Consider the following 9623-nt stretch of genomic DNA (forward strand, 5'->3'; position numbering starts at 1 on the left):
CGAGTCCAATTTTGTTTGTTTGAGACAAGGTCTCCTTAGGAAAGCCAGGCCGACCATGAACCTGCAATTCTTTTAGCTTCCTGAGTCTACAGATGTGTGGCACTATGCCCAGGTTAAAACTATTGATATTTATTGCAAACTCAAGGCAGTGTGTTCCCAGCGGGTACTCTAAAATGGGGGGGGGGGAGATATAATAAATACCCTTCTCCTTCTATCAGTTATGTTCCCTCAGAGAAGCCAAACACAGTGTGTGTGTGTGTGTGTGTGTGTGTGTGTGTGTGTGTGTGTGTGTGTGTGTTATAAACTTCCTTCTCAAGAAAAAAGCATGGCTCATCTCAAAACTGTTTTAACCACATGAGGTGGCTGTCCAGAGTGGGCTGCTCGGAAGGTTATGCAGAGAACACTTTGTGTGGAATCAGCACAGAAAAGGTGCTGTAATCTACTAGTTATGTCTGCTAGGAAAGGGAAAGGAGAGCGACTGTTTTTATGTAGCGTGAGCAAATGCTTTGCAACTCTGAGGAATGAATACCTACACTGCAGCAAGCATGTATCCACTGGGACAGTCCCAGATGGGATACCTGTCATCTTTTTTCCAAGCCACAAATGGTACCCTCTGACTTGGAGCTTAGAGGTAACCAAAAAATAAGGGCTTCCTGGACCCACAAACCCCTGAGACCTTGAACATTAATTTTTCTTTTAAGTACTCTGTTTCAGCGTGCGGTTAGGTATGAAGAATTGTTCTAAAGAACACATTAAAAATTAATTAAAAGACTTGCCTCTAATATTTAATCTTCACCACCATGTACTCTGAGTGATGTATTCCCAGGCAGTGTGTCAGGTCCTGAATAATTAAAAGAGAACGAGGGTGTGACTCAGCCCTTGGCTGAGATGTAGTAGGGTGCAGGATTAGCTCAGAACCCAACCCGCCTGGGGCCAAGTTCTGCACCACCTGGCGGAGTCCCATCTAGGTAGGAGGGCAGGTGCAGGGCAAGCCAAGGGTAGCGTGGAGGAACTGGAGCTAGGACCAGCTCTGTCCAACCGTCAGTCCCTTAGACACCCATCCTTCCCTCTTCTCTCCAGAGAAGGAGGTGGGGGAGGCAGCAGTGAGTTGTGCAAGACTTCCGTCACGGACAGAGAGCGTCCATATTTTTCTCAGGTGGGCACGTGTTTCTTCATGTGACATCTGAGAAATCCAGACCTGAGTAAAAAATCAATGGGAGGATTTAAGGGGAGCCTTCCTGGGAACTGTCTCAGAAGCCTGCTGAAGAGCAAGGCACTGGACATAAGCGCCCAGCCTGACCACCCCTTGGCCATGATTCTGCGGGGCCAGTTCCACTGCGCAGCCCTGACACATGTTCTACTTAGCATTTGGATCTCGACAATAACATGTGGTCTGCACTAATGGGAGAAAGTACTCAGACACAATGTCTGGCAGACAGTAAATGCTCACCACGTGCTAGCTTGGTATTTCTTGTTCTGGATCCTCTACACACTGTGAGGACCAGGCCTCCTCTGCAGCGTGGTCACTGTACTGTCAGGCTCAGAGGGAACTCACACTGTAGAAGCGGATCAGGTACGGCCTGTGGGGGGTGCACTTTGCAGGGGAGACTCCTAACTGGAGTACAACCTAGATGCCAAGAAAAGTGGAAAACTGAAGATTCTCTTCCCAGCTTTCCTGCTCTGGCATTCCAACGCTCAACACACCGAACTGAGGACCTGGACGTGGTCTTCTTCCATCTGAAGATGTCCATCCTTAGGTAAAAGGGGGAAAGACAGAGGGGAGTTTTCATCAGGACACGTGTACATAAGATACAGTTGCCTGGGTTTGAGATCAAGATCAGCTGGCAGTGTTTGTCCAGTACATCCAATGCCTTAGGTTCCACGCCCAACCTGTATACATGCTGCAGAGCGGTGACTTGTGCCTGTAATCCCAGGATACAGGATGCAGAAGCAGGAGGGTCAGATGGCCAAGGTCATACTCAGCCAGCCTGAGATGCATAGGCTCTCTCTCAAAATATAAAGCCACAGCTGTCAGCCACCACCCCCACAGGGACATCAAAGGCCTGATAGGTCTTAGGGAAGGTGAAAAATCTCAACCTGGGAGTCAGGTGTCCGGAGCTGGCCCAGGTGCCCATGGAATATCCACTCTGCTGTGTGACTGTGGAGGTGACCAGCTGCATGGTCAATGTTCAATAATCACGGCCGATTGTTGAGACCCGTAAGTCACTAGAGCCCTCATCAGACAGGGCTTGCAAGCCAAACAGCACAAGTTCAGGCTTGCTTAAGCAGAGAAGAATGTCGAGTATCAGCTCACTTGCAGAAGCCCTAAAGGGATATGTCAGGGGTCAGTCGTTTGCAGAACCCCTGAAGATATATGTGGGTTGCTTAGAAGCAACATAGGCAAGCCATCCATGACAGGGACGGCAGGGACTGGCGTAGCTCTCTGTCATCTGCTGAAATAACCAGAGTCTGCTCTGTGCGCTCAGCTGGCCACCCGTAAAGGGAAAACCCAAGCTACAGAGATCCACAGATAACCAGCTACTTTATAAGTTTGAGGGCGAGGATTAGCACACGAGATCTCATTCTATAGTGTGGCGATGGGCTACCCAGGTGACCTGGGTCTGTTTCATACAATTCTGGTCTTGGCTTAGGTACAGAACCCAGCCTGAGTGTGACATCAGGCCCTACCCCACAATCTCACCACTCACCCATACTACTTCTCTGTCTTATCTGCCATACTAGCTCAATGTGGACTGAAGGACTCCCAAGAAAGAACAGCCTACCCCATTCAACCTCACCACTGCCCTGGTCTGTGTTGTCTTTTAAGAGTCCAAGCTCGTAGTTGGGCAGTGGTGGTGCATGCCTCTAATCCCAGCACTCAAGAGGCAGAAGCAGAAATCAGGACTTCCGAGGTCGAGGCCAGCCTGGTCTATAGAGTGAATTTCAGGACAGTCAGGGGTACACAGGGAAACGCTGTACCAGAATAAAAAAGAGTTCAGTCTCCCATCATGAACCCTGCCTCAAGTGCCGCCCTCCCGTAAGCAGGCACAGTGCTGCCTTCTCTGTCATTTTGTGGGGGGGGGGGGGAGCAGTTACACCACATGGGCATCCTTCCCAAGATTTGTGCCCAAGAATCTTCATTAATAAACCCCTTTCCCCCGACTACCATCCCTGCCATCTTTCCCCTTCTCTCAAGATAGTGGAACTATGTGTTTGTGTGTGTGTAGGGTGTGTATGTGTGCATGCACATGTGTGTGTAGAAGCTAGAGGTCAACAATAAGTGTTTTCCTCAATTACTCCTCTACTTATTTTTTGAGACATGGTCTCCCCTTTAACCTAGATCTCATCAAACCAGCTAGGCTGGCTCGCCAATGAGATCTAGAGATCCTCCTGCCTCTGTCCCCTACCCCGACGCCCCCAGCACTGGGGCTTACAGATGTAAAGCTGCCACAGCTGGCTTTTTCACAGTGCTGGGGATATAAACTCAGGATCCTCATGTGTGTGGCAGACATTTGACCAACCAAGCCATCTCCTCAACTCTGGACCATCTTCAAACGTCTTCATGATCTTCAAAACATAGAGACACAGACCCTCTGTGCTCAAAGATGCTGGCATTTGATTTTAAATTATAATGTTGATGAGGTTTTCCCAACATTGGATCATTCCATGCTCCTTGGGTCTGTCTCTTGGGTCTCTGCCAGAGTAAAGCTAGAGACTGGACCTTGGACATAAGCAGGGTGAATAAGAAGGGAAATGGGAATGACAAGAGGCCAATAGCCAATGTGTAATTAATGGGTTATCACTGTGGGCACATGGGGTTGAGTCCGGAAGGATAAGGAGCTGGGCAATCATCCACAAACTCCCATTCCTCAATGGCTGAGGATGGCTCCCAAGGACATTCTTTCTTTCTTTTTAAAAGAGAGTCCTTTTTATTTTTAATTATGTGTATGGGGGGGGTTGCCCTCGGTGGCCAGAAAAGGACATCAAATTCCCCTGGGGCTGGAGTTAAAGGCAGACGGAAGCACCCAGTGTGGGTCCTGGGTGCGCCATCCCTCCATCCTCAGGACATTCATCTTGGCACTCGCTGTAACCTGCTCCATTTCAGCTGGGCTTGCTTCTGTGTTCAAGCAAGCAGCAAGGCCAGAAACCCAGGGACAAGAGCAGGAGCCATGCTGTGAACAGCAATCAAGCAGCTTCCAGGGCAGCCTGAGGAGGAGGACAAGACCTACAGCACCTGCCACCTTAGGCACTGTCCTCACACTCTAAGGGTTGTTGGAATCAAACAGATGGCTTCCAACAACAGAAGCTGCTTTTCTGAACTGGTGGCTACATGGGCAGAGTGACAGCCAAGCAGCAGGGCCTTGATCCTTCCTCAGGTACAACCAGAGTCTCTACCCTACCCCAGCTCCACCAGTGACACCACCCATGACGATGCCTGGCGTGTAGGGACACAACTCTACCTGGCATCACTCTATTTGAGACTGCTTATATCCAGATTTTTCTATTAATAAGGACACCAAGCAGATGGAGGTGTATCTCCGAGGTTATTGTGCACAGCTCCCTGGGTTTGATCCCCAGAATCACATAAGGCTGGGGGAGGGTGGCACAAACCTGTAACCCTAGCATTCAGAGGGTACAGACCGGAGGAACAGAAGTTGTAGGTTATCCTCGCCTATGTAGTGAGTTCAAGGCCAGCCTTGGGCTACAGAGAACGGAATTTCAAAACAGTGTAAGGACAATACTCATACCGGCACAAGGGCCCAAATTCAAATCCCACATCTACTGGAAGGCCTTGGCTCATCCCTAACCCCTTGCAAGCCTGTTTCCTTATCTGAACACTGGGAATTGGGACAGAACCTCCATACAGACCTATCATGAAGATCAACTGTAATAATACATGGAAAGGACTTAGCAACTGCACAATCAGTAACAGCTGCTGTCTCTGTCCACATGGTCATGCTTCATAGTCCTGAGCCCTAAGACATCATACAACTCTACATGAAGCTCTGGGAACCTGTAAGCCACAGACAGGATCATTTCCGTCTGTTTCTCCTTACCACAGCGTTTCACAAGTGGTTCCGAGTGTGCGTGTGAAGAACAGCATAGCTAGGTCACGACTATCGCCCCCCCCCCGCGCCCCACCCACGCCCCACCCACCCGCATCTTGCTATCGCCCATGGTATAGGCAACTATAAAAGCACTGGTAAAAGCAGCGGGTCCTAATTGCCACCCGCTGCACCGGGAGGCTTTATCTCAGCCCTCCTCGTGGGGGGGGAGGAGGCTCGGGGGAGATGCTCAGATTAACAGCAGCCCTTCCGCCTTCACAAAGGGACGCTGCCAACAGATTTCCTCCCAGCCCCGCTAGGCAAGGCAGCCGCACGCCGGAGGAATGCGAGGCCTCCCTGGCACGGCAGACATTCAAACCAACCCACAAAAGCCTGTTAGGAAACCCGAGGAAGTACCAGCCAGCCCAGAAGGGAGTCTCATCACAACTGGGCTTGATGGGGAGCTCTGAGCCCTGCTCTGCCGCGGAATGTAAGCACCACACCTACACAAGTCTCATTAATTCATCTCACCAGCGCTTACTGAAAAGACCTTCGCAGGGGGTGAGAAGGGGTGCAGCCGCGGGTCCCAACAGGTAGCATTTCTCTGCCTGAGGCTCATCCTGGCTGTGAACCAACACATCAAACGTGCGTGGAAGCTGAAAGGCTAGAAAAAGATTGGGCAGCTTTCTGCTCCAGCCAGGCCCTACCAGGCCCTCCCCGCCTGGGAGTGGCTTCGCAGGCGGCCTTTCTCTGCCTGCATTTTGTGTGGTCTTTTCAATCTCCCACAGAATCAACTTTTTCCTGCCCGAAGCTAGAGATGGAGCCCAGCAGTGGGGCACTTCCCAGGAAGTATCAGAATCCCAGGGCTTAAGGACAGGTTTGGGAAACATCTTGGAGATAGTGAAGAAGGCTGTGGAGAGATGGGCAAACCAACTGGCGGGAAAGAAAGGGGTGCGGTGTGACATACTGCTAAAACCTGTTGACCAGCCTGGTAAAAACAGTCAGGCTTCCTGAAAAAATTGGGGTGTCCACGAGGAAACTGGGGAACAGCCCTTGCACACTCTAGACTATGAAATATTCTGGAGGTTCTGGGGGAGCAAGTGGTAATGAATGTAAGAGGATTAGAATTGCAGAGCCAAAGGAAGTCCAAAGAACTATGAGTTGCTATATTTGGGGGGACATGCATGTCAATGTCCTCTCTCAGCAGATACCAACTGCCATAGAGGGTTGGTTAATTTGAATTATTTTTACCTGACAGAAAGTAATTTACACTTTCTTTTATTTGATCACCTCTTTGGTTTGGTTTTTGTCTTATTTATTTTGGTTGGTTGGTTACCATACATCCAAAGAACCTTGTCAAACTTCATTCTGAAGTTCAGGTTCCTTCTCTGCATACCCCAAGCCCTAGGACATCCACATTTCACACAGGGTCTCAGACTTCAGGATCCAGGCAAATGTCTTCAGATGAAGAAACGGTACAGATGGAGTTCTGACTTCCACCACGGCATCAAAGCTCTTCCTTGTTCTCCCCCCATCCTCCACCCAAGGGGCCTTCGTCTTAGTCTAAGGCTGCAGAACCCAAGGAGTCTTTGGGTAGAGTCTGGGGACACAGTTCAGCAGAGAAATGATGCTACTAGCCTCTAATCCAAAGCCAGCGTGCTCACAAGAACAAGTAACACACCACAGGAGGCGCGGCAGCACCTTTGACTCTATCCCCAAACAGAAATCACACATGTCCTTTTATGGGGACCAGGTACGATAGGCACACCTATCTTGTCTGCCCATCATTCCTGTCAACACCGAGAGCTGTTAGACTCACTGCTAGATCTTAATATCCAATACCGTAACAAAGTGCATGGCTTTTCTTTTTAATATCTTAACAACTGCAGTTCAAAATTCGTTGTTGTGGGCTGGAGAGATGGCTCAGAGGTTAAGAGCACTGGCTGCTCTTCCAGAGGTCCTGAGTTCAATTCCCAGCAACCACATGGTGGCTCACAACCATCTGTACTGAGATCTGGCGCCCTCCTCTGGCGTGCGGGCATACATGGAGGCAGAATGTTGTATACATAATAAATAAATACATCTTTAAAAAAAATCCTTTAAAATTCGTTGTTGTTAGGTTTCTGTTTTGCTTTGTTGTTGAGCCAGTCAAACAGGCCTTGAACTTGCTGTATTGCCAAGGATGGTTTTGAACTTTTGATCCTATTACTTCTATCTTCTGGGCACTGTGATTACAAACCCGCACTATTGATGTAGGAGGTGATGTATGCTGTGAATATGTTTTATTGCCATTGGTTAATAAAGGAGCTGCTTTCAGCCAATGGCTTAACAGAGTAAAGCCAGGATAAAAGAAATATATAGAGAGAGAGTAGGCAGAGTCAGAAAAAAGCCATGGAGCCACCAAAGGAGAAAGACGTGAGCCGCTAGCCAGAACCTTGCCAGTAGGCCACAATCCTCATAGTAAAATATAAAATAATAGAAAAGGGTTAACCAAAGATATGAGTCAGCTAGAAATATGCTTAAGTGATTGGCCAAGCAGTGATTTAAATAATAGTTTCTGTGTGGTTATTTCGGGTCTAGACAGCAGGGACCGAACAAGCAGTCTCTCCCAACACTATCCCATCCAATTTACAGGACTTGACCCCAGAGTTTCTGCACATTAAGTGGGCAGTCTACTAACTGAGCTACATCCCAATCCAAAATTCTTGCTTTTCATGACATAAAATAACAATGACCCTTAAGAAGGGTCTGGGAACTTTCCCATGTGCTCAGGGGTCGGGCACACATAGCAGATTTGGAATGTTTTGCATATTCCCATCTCATTTGGGTGTGAAGAGAGCTGCAGCTGGTCACTGTCCCCCACCGCCACACCACCTCTGTGATCAAGGCTATGGAGGCCTAGCTAACTCTTCCCTGGCTATGCAGCTCCATCCGCTGAATACTGTGCCAGCAGTACTTACTTCCTCCTCCCAGGTAGCTCAGGGTCAGGGCTAGAAGTTGGGTCTACAGAGGGGAACCCTCACCGTCCATGAACTGCAGTCACACACCATGCACCCAGAAGTATCGAGAGCGGAACTTACTAACAGCCACTGGCTCAGAAGGCAGTGTGTGTAAGGCGCTACATCTCCACCTTGGCCACTCTGAGGAAGTGTCAGGAGAACTTTGAAAAATCCCAGATCCCTGATCTCCAGAGAGAGGCTGGTGAATTGGATTTGAAGTGATGCCTGGACATCAAGGTGTTTAAAGCCCATGCTGGTACTGGAATGTACAGCCAGAATGTACAGCCTCAGCTGTAAGGACAAGCCCCAGGCTAGCCCCAGGCTAGTCCTTAGGACAGTGAGGTTCAGGTGTATCTTGGGTGGCAGAGCCTTCCCTGGGTCAGTTTCCATTACAGGCCATGCATTCTGCATGTGGACTCTCTTGACCCTCCTTAACAACGTTGTGACATTACCAAAGGACCCATGGGACCTGTGCTGAAGGCCTGTGTGTCTGACACAGTCTGTGCTCTCCGAAGCACCTCACGATGCTGCCAACTCTCCTATGGAGTTCCAGGAGCATTTACAAGTCCTGATTCTGAATCAGGCTTGGTAAACAGGGGTAAGTGCATTCATCATCACCCCTAGCCACCCTTAAGGTCTGATGGTATTCGCCTTGGGTCTGCAAACCTCTTCATGTTGAAATACAAAGCGGCGGGGCTGCGTCCCCAACACCCCGGCCGCTTGGCTAGCTCATGCCCGAAATAACAACATACAAACTGTATTCATTTAAAGAACTGCTTGGCCCATGAACTCTAGCCCTTACAGGCTAATTCTCGCACCTGGACTAGCCCATTTCTAATAATGTGTGTAAGCACCCCAAGGTGCGCTTACCGGGAAGATTCTAGCCTACATCCATCTTCATCGCGTGTGCCTCAGAGAGCAGAGCTATCGCGTCTACCCGGGAGAGCTGAGCATGGCGTCTGTCCGGTCCCTCTGGAAGCAGGGCAGAGTCTGACCTCACTTCCTCTTCCGCCCAGAATTCTATTCTGTTTACTCCTCCCCCCAGTGCTTTAACCTATGAGGCCAAGCAGTGTGTTTATTACTTAACCAATGAAATCAACAGATTGATATATGACACTCCCACATCATCTTCATGGCCAGCATCTGTCCCGAATGCAGTGTCTGCATCAGGTCAGTTCTCATGGTCAAGCCATCTTCTTCCCGCCCATTTCCCATTTTGATAATGTTGGCCCTTTGTGACCTCCCCCTCCCCCCCATCTTTCCGCTCAGCCATAGACTTGGGAAGCTGAAAACCTTCCCAATTCTGGAGGGGCCCTGATATCATCCCTCTGGCATGTGCTGTAGCTCAGGGGGGTTAGCCTTGATTGTCATTGTGAAGGGATTTAGAATCACCATGGAAACAAACTGCAGGCATGTGTGTGAGGGGTTTCTGAGTTGGGTTAGCTGAGGTAGGAGGGCCCATCCTAACTATGGGTAAGTACCATTCCCCGGGTTCTCAGAGAACAGAGAAAGAGACCTGAGCACCAGCCTCCATCCCTCTCTGTTTCCTGACTGTGGGTGCAATGTGACCAGCTGCCTC

At 49.4% G+C, this 9623-nt stretch overlaps 1 long non-coding RNA gene across 2 annotated transcripts; it reads right to left on the bottom strand.

Moving 5' to 3' along the window:
* Positions 1–771: 771 nt before the first annotated feature.
* Positions 772–9148, bottom strand: LOC126506095 (uncharacterized). Of its 2 annotated transcripts, none has more exons than XR_007593107.1 (3): positions 8915–9148; positions 1451–1752; positions 772–1198 (listed from the first exon to the last, which is right to left on the bottom strand). It is a non-coding gene; the product is annotated as an uncharacterized lncRNA (long non-coding RNA). The 2 variants fall into 2 exon arrangements; XR_007593106.1 differs by lacking the exon at positions 8915–9148 and adding an exon at positions 5577–5719.
* Between the last annotated feature and the right edge of the window lie 475 nt (positions 9149–9623).

Source organism: Alexandromys fortis, unplaced genomic scaffold (assembly GCF_014885135.2).
Source record: "Alexandromys fortis isolate MF-2015 unplaced genomic scaffold, M_Fortis_MF-2015_v1.1 scaffold_48, whole genome shotgun sequence".
Classification (NCBI taxonomy): Eukaryota; Metazoa; Chordata; class Mammalia; order Rodentia; family Cricetidae; genus Alexandromys; species Alexandromys fortis.